General features: G+C 37.7%; 1 protein-coding gene and 1 long non-coding RNA gene across 2 annotated transcripts in view; one reads left to right on the forward strand and one right to left on the reverse strand.

Moving 5' to 3' along the window:
* The window catches only part of LOC124250144 (uncharacterized), a 73,784-nt gene that overhangs the window by 45,811 nt on the left and 13,822 nt on the right, over nt 1–14,151 (reverse strand). The gene's annotated exons all lie outside the window — the stretch shown is intronic.
* NUP210L (nucleoporin 210 like) overlaps nt 1–14,151 on the forward strand; it is a 91,984-nt gene that overhangs the window by 44,956 nt on the left and 32,877 nt on the right. The window lies entirely within an intron of this gene.

The following is a 14,151-nucleotide window of genomic DNA, read 5'->3' on the forward strand; positions in this document are numbered from 1 at the left end:
AAACTAGAAAGCACATTCTGTCTGACTTCAAAGCATGTATTATTAAATTTTATGCTATGCTGCCTTTTTATTATAAAAGAACAAGATGTTACAGGTTAGGAACCATTTTTTTTCAGAACCAAATTCCACATTTAATATTATTATTCGAAGTTTATAAATGATTCACTTTTTAAAAAAAGCACTTAGATGGAGCAGAATAAAAGTTATCCCTATAATGGCATTGTCATTTCTTTTTCATTTGAAATAATTTAAATTTATAAAAGATTTGCAAGAAAAGTGCAATTTTTTTTCCTGGAACCATTTAAGTTACAGACATGATTCTCCATACTTTAGCATTTTTTTCTTTTTTTTAAATTGAGTATTATTTTCATACCATAAATTCACCTTTTTAAAAGCATACAAATCACAGTTGTGTAACCATCACCACTAACTCCAGAACATTTTCATTTCCCCAGAAATAAATGCCACACCCATTAGCAGTCACTCCCCATTTCCCCCTCTCCCCAACCCCTGAAGACCACTAATACACTTTCTGTCTCTATAGATTTGTCTGTTCTGGACATTTCATATAAATAGAATCATTCACTATTCACATATAAATAGGATGCCTTCACCTTTGCACCTAACTTCTTTCATTTAGCATGTTTTCAAGATTCATCCATGTTGTAGCATGAATCAGTGCTGCATTCTTTTTATGGCTAAATAATATTCTGTTGTATAGAATACTACATTTTATTTATCCATTTATCAGTTGATGGATATATGGGTGGTTCCCACTTTTTGGCTATCGTGAATAATGCTGCCATGAACATTCATATACAAATTTTTGGGTGAACATATATTTTCAATTCTCTTGAGTTTATGTCTAGGAGTGGAATTACTTGATCATATGATAAATCTATGTTTAGCCTTTTGAGGAGCTGTTTTCCAAAGTGGCTACACCATTTCACATTTCCATTAGCGATGTAGGACAATTACAATGTCTCCACATCCTTGCCAACACTTGTTATTGTTTGTCATTTTGGTTATAGGCTTCCTAGTGGGTGAGAAGTGGTATCTCATGGGGGTTTTGATTTATCTTTCCCAGTGACTAATGACATTGTGCACTTTTTCGTGTGCTTATTTGCCATGTATATCTTCTTTGGAGAAATGTCTATTCAGATCTTTTGTCAATTTTTTAATTGGGTATTCATCTTTTTGTCATAGAGGTGTATGAGTTCTCCATATATCCTAAATAAATACAAGTTTAGAAATCCTAAATACAAGTCTCTTTTCAGATATATGATTTACAAAAATTTTCTCCCATCTTGTGGGTTGTCCTTCACTTTCTTTTTTTTTAATGCTTTTTGTTAAGGAAGATTGGCCCTGAGCTAACATTTGTTGCCAATCTTCCTATTTTTTTTCTTTTTTCTTCTCCCCAAAGCCCCCATATATAGTTATATATTCTAATTATAAGTTATTCTAGTTCTTCTATGTGGGATGCTGTCACAGCATAGATTGACGAATGTAGGTCCACACCCAGGATCCAAACTGGTGAACCCTGGGCCACCGAAGCGGAGAGCACAAATTTAACCACTCAGCCATGGGGCCAGCCCCTGTCCTTCACTTTCTTGATGGCATTTTTTGAGGCACTAAAGTTTTTATTTAGTGGTGTCCAATTTATCATTTTTTTGTGTGTGGTTGATTGTACTTTTGATGTCATATCTAAGAAACCATTGCCTAATCCAAGGGCACAAATATTTATGTCTTTGACTTCCTCTAAGAGTTTTATAGTTTTAGCCCCTACATTTAGGCCTCTAATCCATTTTGACATCATTTTTGTTTATGGTGTGAGGTTAGAGTCCAACTTGATTCCTTTGCATGTTGATATCCAGTTGATCCAGAACCATTTGGTTTTTTTTTGTTTGTTTGTTTTTTTAAAGATTTTTATTTTTTTTCCTTTTTCTCCCCAAAGCCCCCCGGTACATAGTTGTGTGTTTTTACATGTGGGTCCTTCTAGTTGTGGCATGTGGGATGCTGCCTCAGCATGGCTTGATGAGTGGTGCCGTGTCTGTGCCCAGGATTTGAACCAGTGAAACCCTGGGCCACTGAAGCGGAGCGTGAACTTAACCACTTGGCCATGGGGCTGGCCCTGATTTAATCTCTTTACTTGTTGTAGGTCTAGTTAGATTTTTTATTTCTTCCTGAGTCAGTTTTGGGTTTTGTATATTTCAAGGAATCTTTCCATTTCATCTAGGTTATCTAATTTGTATGCACACAGTTGTACATAGTAATCTCTTATAATCCTTTGTATTTCTGTAAAGATAGTACTAACGTCCTCCCTTTCATTCCCGATTTTAGTAAACCAACTCTTTTCTCTTTTTTTCTAAGTTATTCCTAAAACTTTGTCAATGTTGTTGATCTTTGAAAAGAATCATCTTTGGTTTGGTTGATTTTGTCTATTGTTTTTCTATTTGATTTGTTTTTGCTCTAATCTGTATTATTTCCTTCCTTCTGCTTGAAGTTTAGTTTCCTCATCTTTTCTAGTTTCTTCAGATAGAAGTTTAGGTTTTTGATTTGACATCTTTCTTCTTTTTTAGTATAGATGTTTACAGTTATAAATTTCCCTCTATGCACAACTTTCGCTAAATCCCGTAAGTTTTGGTATGTTGCATTTTGTTTTATTTGTCTCAATATTATCTAATTTATTTTGTGATTTCTTCTTTGACCCATTGCTTATTAAACAGTGTGTTGTTTAATTTCCACACATTTGTGAATATTCCAAATTTCTTTCTGTTAGTGATTTCTAATTCCATTGTGGTTGGAGAATATACTTTATGATTTAAACTCTTTTGAATTTATATGTGTATTTTGTATAGATTTTTTTAATAAATATATTTTATTTATAAAATTTGTTTAGACTTGCTTTGTGCTTGAACACATGTTCTATCTTGGAAAATGTTCTGTGTGCACTTGAGAAGAATATATTCTGCTGTTTTTGCAGGAGGTGTTTTGTAGATGTCTGTTTGATCTAGTTGGTTTATGGTAATCCAAGTCTTCTTTTTCCTTGTTAATCTTCTCTCTAGTCATTCTATCCATTATATAAAGTGGGGTATTGAAGTCTCCAGCTATTATTTTTGAATTGTCTATTTCTCCCTTCAGTTCTATCAGTTTTGCTTCATGTAATTTGGAGCTCTGTTGTTAGGTGCTTTATAATTGTTATATCTTTTTGATAGATTGACCTTTTGCAATACCACAATGCAATTCTGACACTAACTACCTGGAGTAGCTCAGACGCCACAGTTTTTTGTTTGTTTGTTTTTGTTTTTAAGATTATGATAGTTTACAACCTTGTGAAATTTCAGCTGTACATTATTGTTAGTCATGTTGTGGGTACACCACTTCACCCTTTGTGCCCTCCCCTCACCCCCCCTTTCCCCTGGTAACCACCAATCAGTTCTCTTTGTCTATATGTTAACTTCCACCTATGAGTGGAGTCATACAGAGTTCGTCTTTCTTTGTCTGGCTTATTTCCCTTAACATAATACCCTCAAGGTCCATCCATGTTGTTGTGAATGGGACGATTTTGTCCTTTTGGCTGAGTAGTATTCCATTGTATATATATACCATATCTTCTTTATCCAATCATCAGTTGCTGGGTACTTAGGTTAGTTCCACATCTTGGCTATTGTAAATAATGCTGTGATGAACATAGGGGTGCATGGGACTTTTGGAATTGCTGATTTCAGGTTCTTAGGATAGATACCCAGTAGTGGGATGGCTGGGTCATAACGTATTTCTATTTTTAACTTTTTGAGAAATCTCCATACTATTTTCCATAGTGGCTGCACCAGTTTGCATTCCCACCAACAGTGTATGAGGGTTCCTTTTTCTCCACAACCTCTCCAACATTTGTCACTCTTGGTTTTGGATATTTTTGCCAATCTAACAGTGTAATGTGATATCTTAGTGCAGTTTTGATTTGCATTTCCCTGATGATTAGTGATGATGAGCATCTTTTCATGTGTCTATTGGCCATCCTTATATTTTCTTTGGAGAAATGTCTGTTCATGTCCCCTGCCCATTTTTTGATTGGCTTGTTTGATTTTTTGTTGTTGAGCTGTGTGAGTTCTTTATATATTATGGAGATTAACCCTTTGTCGGATAAATAACTTGTAAATATTTTTTTCCCAAATAGTGGGCTGTTTTTTTGTTTCAATCCTGTTTTCCCTTGCCTTGAAGAAGCTCTTTAGTCTGATGAAGTCCCATTTGTTTATTCTTTCTATTGTTTCCCTCGTCTGAGGAGTTATGGTGTCCAAAAAGATTCTTTTGAAACTGATGTCAAAGAGTGTACTGCCTATATTCTCTTCTAGAAGACTTATTGTTTCAGGCCTAATCTTTAGGTCAGATGCCACAGTTTTAAGGACATGGTCCCCAGTAAGACTGCCCTTGCTTCATATGCCAGCCACAAGTTCAGAGGTCCATAGGCCACCCACACTTCTGACCAACTGGCTACAAATTTGGTGACTCCCACAACCACTTTGGGCTTGGTAATTTGTTAGAATGACTCACAGTTACAGGTTTATTATAAAGAATATAAATCAGGACCAGAAAAATGAAGAGAACACATAGGGAGAGGTCTGGGAGGGTCCCTAATGTGGAGCTTCTGTGTCCTCTACCTGTGGAATTGGGTTTGTGTGGGAACACATTAGGTGGAACACATTGATGTGTTCACCAACCAGGAAGCTCCACTGAGCTTTGGTGTCCAGAATTTTTATAGCAGATTTATTACACAAACATGATTGATTAAATCATTGACCTTGTGGTTGAACTCAATTTCCAGCTCCCTTCCTTCCCTAGAGGTTGTGTTGATATCACCTGGCTCAAAGCCCCATCCCTCTAATCACATGGTTGGTTTTTCTGGCCTGATCAGCCTGAGTCATCTCATTAGTGTAAACTCAGGTGTGATCCAAGGAGCCCACCATGAATAACAAACTCCTATACTCAGAAATTCCAAGGGTTTAGGGCTTACTTCTCAGGAACTGAGGACAAAGACCTGCCAACTTCTCTATTATACAACACCCTTTTATCATTATAAAATATCCTTCTTTTTCTCTAGTGACAATTTTTGTATTAGTCTATTTTGTCTGATATTAGTATAAGTACTCTAGCTCTCTTTTGGTTGCTGTTTGTATGGTTATCTTTTTTTCCCATCCTTATACTTTGACCTCATTTGTGTTTTTGAATCTAAAGTTTATATCTTGAATAAATAAATAATTAATTTAATTTAATTGTGTGTCTTGTAGACAGTGCATAGTTGAATCATATTTTTTTATCCATTCTGCTAATTTCCACCTTTTGATTGGAGTGTGTAATCCATTTACATTTAATGTAATTACTGCTAAGGCTGCATTTACATCTACCATTTTGCTATTTATCATATGTCTTTTTTTATATTGAGGTCATTTTGGCTTCTAACTTTGTGTAAATTTCAGGTGTACAGGGGCTGGCCCCATGGCCGAGTGGTTAAGGTCGCGCACTCCGCAGCAGGCAGCCCAGTGTTTCGTTGGTTCGAATCCTGGGCGTGGACATGGCACTGTTCATCAAACCACACTGAGGCAGCGTCCCTCATGCCACAACTAGAAGGACCCACAACAAAGAATATACAACTATGTACTGGGGAGCTTTGGGGAGAAAAAGGAAAAAAATAAAATCTTAGAAAAAAATTTTCAGGTGTACATTGTTATATTTCAGTTTCTGTATAGACTACATCATATTCACCACCAATAGTCTAGTTTTTGTTGGGCACCATACATATGTGTGCCTTTACTCCTTTCACCCTACCTCTACCCGCTTCCCTTCTAGTAACCACTAATCTGTTCTCCTTATCTATGTGTTTATTTTCCACATATGAGTGCAATCCTTTGGTATTTGTCTTTCTCTTTCTGACTTGTTTCGCTTAGCATAATACCATCAAGGCCCATCCATTTTGTCACAAATGGCACAATTTTGTCTTTTTTATGGCTGAATAGTATTTCATTGTATATGTATGCCACATCTTCTTTATCCATTCATCCGTTAATGGGCACTTAGGTTGCTTCCACATCTCGGTTATTGTGAGTAATACTGTGATGAACATAGGGATGCATAAATCTCTTTGAATTGTTGATTTCTTCTTCTTTGGATAAATACCCAGTAGTGGGATAGTTGGATCATATCATATTTATATTTTTAATTTTTTGAGAAATCTCCATACTGTTTTCCATTTCAACATGTCTAGCTTCGATTATGCTGATATGCTTTTCTATTGTGTCAGCTCGAGCATTCAGGGAATCTATATTTTGTTTTATTTCTTCCATTGTGTCTTTTATCTCTAATATTTCTAATTGATTCTTCTTTATAGTTTCAATACCTTTTGTGAAGTATCTCCTGAACTTGTTGAATTGTTTCTCTACATTCTCTTTTACCTCGTTGAGTTTTTTGATGATAGCTATTTTGAATTCTTTGTCATTTAGATTACATATTTCTGCGTCCTCAGGACTGATTTCTGGGTACTTGTCATTTTCTCTCTGGTCTGGAGATCTAATATAGTGTTTGATATTGCTAGAGGGAGTTCTGTTCTTTCACATTCTGGCATTATTTGGTTGCAGTTACTGCCTATCTCCACTGGGTGGGGGTCAAGAGCCACGTATTCTGAGCTCTCTGCTTTCAGCCAAAATCCCAGGGGCTGGAGCTGCACTGAGCGGGTGGGGGGAAGGGTGCTTTCTTCTGGTGCTCTCGGGGTTTTCTCCCTCTGCTCTCCTGTGGTGTTGGCTTGATGATGTCACCCCTTGCAAAAGCTTTTGCTGCAATAGAGGGCTTCCCTCTAGGCTGCAAGGGCCCTTGGGTGTGCTTGATGTTCCCACAAATGACCATCCCCTCCCCCATTCCTTCCCTCTCAGAGGCCTCCTGCCGTGGATTGCAGTCTTTAAGGGGAGGGAGCAGGGCTGCCCGCGGCTGAGTGGTTAAGTTCACATGGTGGCCCAAGGTTTTGCCAGTTCAGATCCTGGGCACAGACCTAGCACCACTCATCAAGCCATGCTGAGGCGGCATCCCACGTGGCACAACTAGAAGGACCCACAACTAAAATATACAACTATGTACTGAGGGGCTTTGGAGAGAAGGAAAAATAAAAAATAAATAAAATCTTTAAAAAAAGAAAAAAGGGGAGGAAGTGAAGATTTCGCTTACCCTGTTCCACCTCCTCTCAGGGGGGCTCCAGGCTCTCCATCCTCTGTCGTGTGGCTGCGTGGATCTCTCTGACACTTTTTGTGTTGTGTTTGGATGTCCTCTGTTGGATTATGGATAGTTTTTTTGTTGTATATTGGAGGGGAGAGATGTCTGTGAGACCTCATTCTGCCATGATGCTGACGTCACTCCTCCATACTGTTTTCCATAGTGGGTGTACCAATTTGCATTCCCACCAGCAGTGTATGAGAGTTCCCTTTTTTCCACATCTTCTGCAACACTTGTTAACTCTTGCCTTGTTAATTATAGCCATTCTGACAGGAGTGAGGTGATATCTCATTGTAGTTTTGACTTGCATTTCCCTAATAATTGATGATGTTGATCATCTCTTCATGTGCCTGTTGGCCATCTGTATATCTTCTTTGAAAAAATGTCTGTTCGTTTCCTCTGCCCATTTTTTGATTGGGTTATTCATTTCTTGTTGTTGAGTTGTATAAGTTCTTTATGTATTTTGGATTAACCCCTTGATGGATATGTAATTTGTAAGTTTTTTCTCCCAGTTGATGGGTTGTCTTTTCATTTTGTTCATGGTTTCCTTTGCTGTGCAGAAGCTTTTTAATCTGATGTAGTCCCATTTTTTTTTGCTTGTTTCCCTTGCCTGAGTAGACATGGTATTTGAAAAGCTACTGCTAAAATCATTGTTAAAGAGTGTACTGCCTATATTTTCTTCTAAGAATTTTGTGGTTTCAGGACTTACACTCAAGTCTTTAATCCATTGTGAGTTAATTTTTGTGTAGGTGTAAGATAATGGTCTACTTTCATTCTTTTGCATCTAGCTGTCCAATTTTCCCAACACCACTTATTGAAGAGACTTCCCTTTCTCCATTGTATGTTCTTGGCTCCTTGGTCAAAGATTAGTTGTCCATAAATGTGTTGTTTTATTTCTGGTGTATTTTTTAGGGTTTTCTAATTTAGAATCATGTCAGTTGCAAATAGTGAGAGTTGGATTCATCCTTTCCAATTCTTTTTTTTAAGATTTTATTTTTTTCCTTTTTCTCCCCAAAGCCCCCCAGTACATAGTTGTATATTCTTCATTGTGGGTCCTTCTAGTTGTGGCACGTGGGATGCTGCCTCAGCGTGGTTTGATGAGCAGTGCCATGTCTGCGCCCAGGATTTGAACCAATGAAACACTGGGCCACCTGCAGCGGAGTGTGCAAACTTAACCACTCGGCCATGGGGCCAGCCCCCATCCTTTCCAATTTAGATCCGTTTTATGTCTTTTCCTTGCCTAAAAAATTACTCTGTCTAAATCTTCCATTACTATGTTGAATAAGAGTGGCCACCCTTGGCTTGTTCCTATTCTTAGGGGAATGGCTTTCAGTTTTTCTCTGTTGAGTATGATGTTGGCTGTGGGTTTTTTTATGTAGGGCCTTTATTATGGTGAGGTAATTTACTTCTATACCTATTATTGAGAGTTTTTATCATAAATGAATGTTGGATCTTGTGTGATGCTTTCTCTGCATTTATTGAGATGATCATGTGATTTTTATTCTTCATTTTGTTGATGTGGTGTATCACATTCCTTGATTTGTGGATGTTGAACTATCCCTGTGTCCCTGGAGTAAATCCCACTTGATCATGGTGTATGATCATTTTAATTTATTGTTGTATTTGATTTGATAATATTTTACTGAGGATTTTTACATCTATGTTCAGCAGTGATATTGGCCTGAGATTTTCTTTTTTTGTGTTATCCTTGTCTGGTTTTGTTATAAGGGTAATGTTGGCCTCATAGAATGAGTTAGGAAGCTTCCCCTCCTCTTCAATTTTTTGGAAAAGCTTGAGAAGGATAGGTATTAAGTCTTCTTTGAATGTTTGGTGGAATTCACTGGGGAAGCTGTCTGGTCCTGGATGTTTGGGTTTGGGGGAGGTTTTTGATTACTGTTTCAAATTCTTTGCTTGTGATTGGTCTATTCAGATTCTCTATTTCTTCTTGATTCAGTTTTAGAGGATTGTATGATTCTAAGAATTTATCATTTCTTCTAGGTTATCCAGTTTGTTGGCATATAGCTTTTCATTGTGTTCTCTTATAATCCTTTGTTGTTCTGTGGTATCTGTTGTCTCCTCTTTCATTTCTGATTTTATTTATTTGAGTCTTCTCTCTTTTTTTCTTAGTGAGCCTCGCTAAGGGTTTGCCAATTTTGTTTATCTTCTCAAAGAATCAGCTCTTAGTTTCATTGATCCTTTCTATTGTGTTTTTAGTCTCTATTTCATTTATTTCTGCTCTGATTATTATTATTTCCTTCCTTTTGCTGACTTTGGGCTTTGTTTGTTCTTCTTTTTCTAGATATTTTAGGTATACAGTAAGCTTGTTCATTTGAGATTTTTCTTATTTGTTGAGGTAGGCCTGTATTGCTATAAATTTCCCTCTTAGTACTGCTTTTGCTGTATCCCATAAGTTTTGGTATGTTGTGTTTTAATTTTTATTTGTCTCTAGGTATTTTTTTATTTCTCCTTTGATTTCTTCATTGATCTAATAGTTGTTCAATAGCATGTTGTTTAGCCTCCAAGTATTTGTGACTTCCCTAGCTTTATTCTCATAATTGATTTCTAGTTTCATAGCATTGTGGTCAGAAAAGATGTTTGATATGATTTCAGTCTTATTAAATGTATTGAGACTTTCTTTATTTCCCAACACATGATCTATCTTTGAGAATGTTCCATGTGCACTTGAGAAGAATGTGTATTCTGCTGTTTTTGGATGGAATGTTCTAGATATATCTATTAAGTCCACCTGGTCTAGTGTTTCATTTAAGGACTCTGCTTCCTGTTGACGTTTTGTCTGGATGATCTATGCATTGACATAAGAGGGGTGTTAAGGTCCCCTACTATATGGTGTTGCTTTCAATTTCTCCCTTTAGGTCTGTTAATCGTTTCTTTTTTTTTCTCTCTCTCTTTTTGGTAAGGAAAATTGGCCCTGAGCTAACATCTGTTGCCAACCTTCCTCTTTTTTTTTTTCTCCTCAAAGCCCCAGTACATAGTTGTTTATCCTAGTTGTAGGTCATTCTAGTTCTTCTATGTGGGACACCGCCACAACATGGCTTGACAAGTGGTCTGTAGGTCCATGCCCAGGATCCGAACCGACAAACCCCAGGCCACCAAGATGGTGTGCATAAACTTAAACACTCAGCCACAGGGCCAGCCCCAATAGTTGTTTTATATACTTTGGTGCTCCTGTGTTAGGTGTATATATATTCATAAGTGTTATATCTTCTTGGTGGAATGTCACTTTTATCATTATATAATGCCCCTCTTTGTCTCCCATAGCCTTTTTTATCTTGAAGTCTGCTTTGTCTGATATAAGTATAGCAACACCTGCTCTCTTTTGCTTGCCATTTGCTTAGGGTATCATCTTCCATCCCTTCACTCTGAGCCTGTGTTTGTCTTTAGAGCTGAGATCTGTTTCCTGGAGGCAGCATATTGTTAGGTCTTGTTTTGTAATCCATCCAACCACTTTGTGTCTTTGATTGGAAAATTCAATCTTACTTTAGAGTTATTATTGATGTATGAGGGCTTAATACTGCAATTTTATCCCTTGTTTTCTGGTCTATATTTCCCTTGTTTTTCTTTCCTTGTATCTCTGACTGCCATTTCAGTTTGGTGGCTTTCTGTGATGGTTTTCTCAGTGTTCTCTTTATTTATGGTTTGTGTCTCTGCTCTGATATTTTGTTTAGTGGTTACCATGAGGTTTGCATAAAAGATCTCATAGATGAGATAGTTCATTTTCTGGTCGCCTCTTATCTCCATTAACCTAAGCAGGTTCCATCCCCCTCCTCTTCCCCTTCTAAGTTATTGTTGTCAGAAATTATTCTGTTTTATGTTTTGAGTTTGTGATTAAAATAATGTGTTTATAGTTATTTTTGATGCTTTCTTTCCTTTTATCTTTTATGTTATAATTAATTGTTTGCTAACTGTTCTGATAGAGAGCTGCAATTTTCTGATTTTGCCTATTTATCTCCTTGCTCAAGGCTTTGTAAACTTTTGTCTTTTTGTTTCATGTATGAGGGCATCCTTGTTCACTTCTTGTAAGGGTGGTCTAGTGGCAATGAACTCCCTCAGCTTTTGTTTATCTGGGAAAGCTTTTATTTCTCCATCATATCTGAAGGATAGTTTAGCTGGATAGAGTATTCTTGGCTGAAAGTTTTTGTCTTTCAGTATTTTGAGTGTATCATTCCAATCCTAGCCTGTAAGGTTTCTGCCAAGAAACCAACTGAAAGCCTGATAGGAGTTCTTTTGTAGATTGTTTCCTTCTGCCTTGCTGCCCTTAATATGTTTTCTTTGTCATTCACTTTTGCCAGTTTTACTATTATATCCCTTGGAGAAGGTCTTTTTGCATTGATATAATTAGGAGTTGTATTGGCTTCCTATACTTGTAAGTCCAGTTTTTTCCCCTGGTTTGGGAAGTTCTCAGCTATTATTTCTTTGGACAAGCTGTCTGCTCATTTCTCCCTCCCTTCTCCCTCTGGAATACCTATAATCCTTATATTGCATTTCCTAATTGAGTCAGATATTTCTTGAAGAGTTTCTTCGTTCTTTTTTAAGTCTTAGTTCTCTCTCCTCCTCCACCTGAAGTATTCCTATATTTCTGTCCTCTAAATTGCTAATTCTGTCCTCCATAATGTCAGCACTATTTTTTAAGGTTTCTAGGGTTTTTTTTATCTCATTCATTTTGTTCTTCATCTCCAAAACTTTGGGTTTTTTTAGAGTTTCAATCTCTTTGGTGAAGAATTCCTTCTGCTCATTAATTTTATTCCACATTCATTGAACTGTCTTCCTGAGTTTTCTTATAACATATTGAGTTTCTTTATGACAACTATTTTGAAGTCTCTGTCATTTAGATTGTAAATTTCTGTTAGTTTGGGATTGCTTTCTGGAGACTTGTCATTTTCCTTCTGCTCTGGAGTGTTAATGTAGTTATTCATGGTATTTGATGAAGTAATCCTTTGCTGATACATAGTGGTAGTATTAGGTCCCAGATTCCACCTGCCACCTCTGTTGGGCGACAGGAGCTGTGTTTTCTGAACCTGCTGCATCTGCTGGAAGTTGTGCCAGTAGGGTTCATGTGTGTTTTCCCCCTGGCTACAGCCACTTGCCAGGTCACACACACATGCATACATGCTCTCATGTGGAGCTGCTGCCTTGGCCAGGACCAGCCAAGTGATAGGTTAGGCGGGGTGGGGGTGGGCACTTTCTTTCGCACATATGTGCCTGCTCTGTGCTCACAGGCAGTTTGCCTGGGCTTCTGCACTTGGTGAGGGCACCAACACTGTGGCTGAGCTGTGCCACTGAGTGTGGAGCATTCCCACAGGCTGGGTGGCACTCTAAAAGTGAAAGCATTCATGTGCAGGCCTGCCTGCTCCCCTGCCTCCTCTTATAATCTTGTACTGGCTGCTGTGTGAGGACCTGCGACCTAAATCACTGCCACTGGAGAGGGGGAGGGTATCCATTCACATCCTTCCACTGTTTCCCAGGGATCCAGTACTCCCAAGTTCAGATATATGGGTGCATGGATCTCTCATATGTCCTATTGTGCTTTATAGGGAATCCTCTGTTGGTTAATGAATGTCCATTTGGTTGTAACTTAGGGGGAAGAGACTAAGGGAACAGCTCACTCTGCCACAATGCTAACATCACCCTGGTTTCCATGTTTTATCTCATGGAGGACCCCTTATAAGTGACGAATCACTTCTCTCTTTCTGATTTTATGATTCTGTCTTTCTCTTTGACTTTGGACAGTTTGATTATGATGTGTCTAGATGCAAATATCATATTTTTAATTGCTTTTTTTTAAAGATATTATTTTTTCCTTTTTCTCCCAAAGCCCCCCGGTACACAGTTGCACATTTTTATTTATTTATTTATTTTAAGATTTTATTTTTCCTTTTTCTCCCCAAATCCCCCTGCTACATAGTTGTATATTCTTAGTTGCAGGTCCTTCTAGTTGTGGCATGCAGGACGCTGCCCCAGCATGGCCCGATGAGCAGCGCCATGTCCCCACCCAGGACTCAAACTGGTGAAACCCTGGACCACCACAGTGGAGCGCGCAAACCCAACCACTCAGCCACAGAGCTGGCCCCCAGTTGCACATTTTTAGTTGTGGGTCCTACCAGTTGTGGCATGTGGGGTGCCGCCTCAGCATGGCTTGATGAGCTGTGCCATGTCCATGCCCAGGATCCAAACTGGTGAAACCCTGTGCTGCCAAAGTGGAGCACACGAGCTTAACCACTCAGCCATGGGGCCAGCCCCTAGATGCAAATATCTTTGAATTTGTTCTACATGGAGTTCTTTGAGCTTCTTGGATGTTTAGATTAGTGTTTTTCATCAATCTGGGGAAGTTTTCAGCCATTATTTCTTCAAATATTCTTTCTTCCTCTTTTTCTCTTTCTCCTCTCTTTCTAGGACTCCCATTTTGCATACATTGAAACACTAGATGGTATCCCATGGGTATCTGATGCTATTCATTTTTCTTAATTCTTTTTTCTTTCTGTTCTTCAAACTAGATAATCTAAATTGACCTATCTTCAAGCTCTCTTTCTTCTGCCTGTTCAAATCTGCTGCGGAGTTCCTATAGTGAATTTTTCATTTCAATTATACTTTTCAATTTCAGAATTTCTTTTTGGTTCTTTTTTAAAACTTCTATCTCTTTATTGATATTCTCTATATGATGGGATATCATTTTCTTACTTTTATTTAGTTATTTAAATGTGGATTTCTTGAGTTCTTTGAACAAAATAGTTGATTAAAAGTCTGTTTGTAGTAAGTTCAATGTCTGGGCATCCTCAGGGACAGTTTCTATTGACTGCTTTTTTTTCCTGTGTATAGGGTATACTTTCTTGTTTTTTTGCATTTCCAACAATTTTTTGTTGAAAACTTGACATTTTAAAT

This window comes from Equus quagga, chromosome 13, assembly GCF_021613505.1.
Source record: "Equus quagga isolate Etosha38 chromosome 13, UCLA_HA_Equagga_1.0, whole genome shotgun sequence".
Taxonomy (NCBI): Eukaryota; Metazoa; Chordata; class Mammalia; order Perissodactyla; family Equidae; genus Equus; species Equus quagga.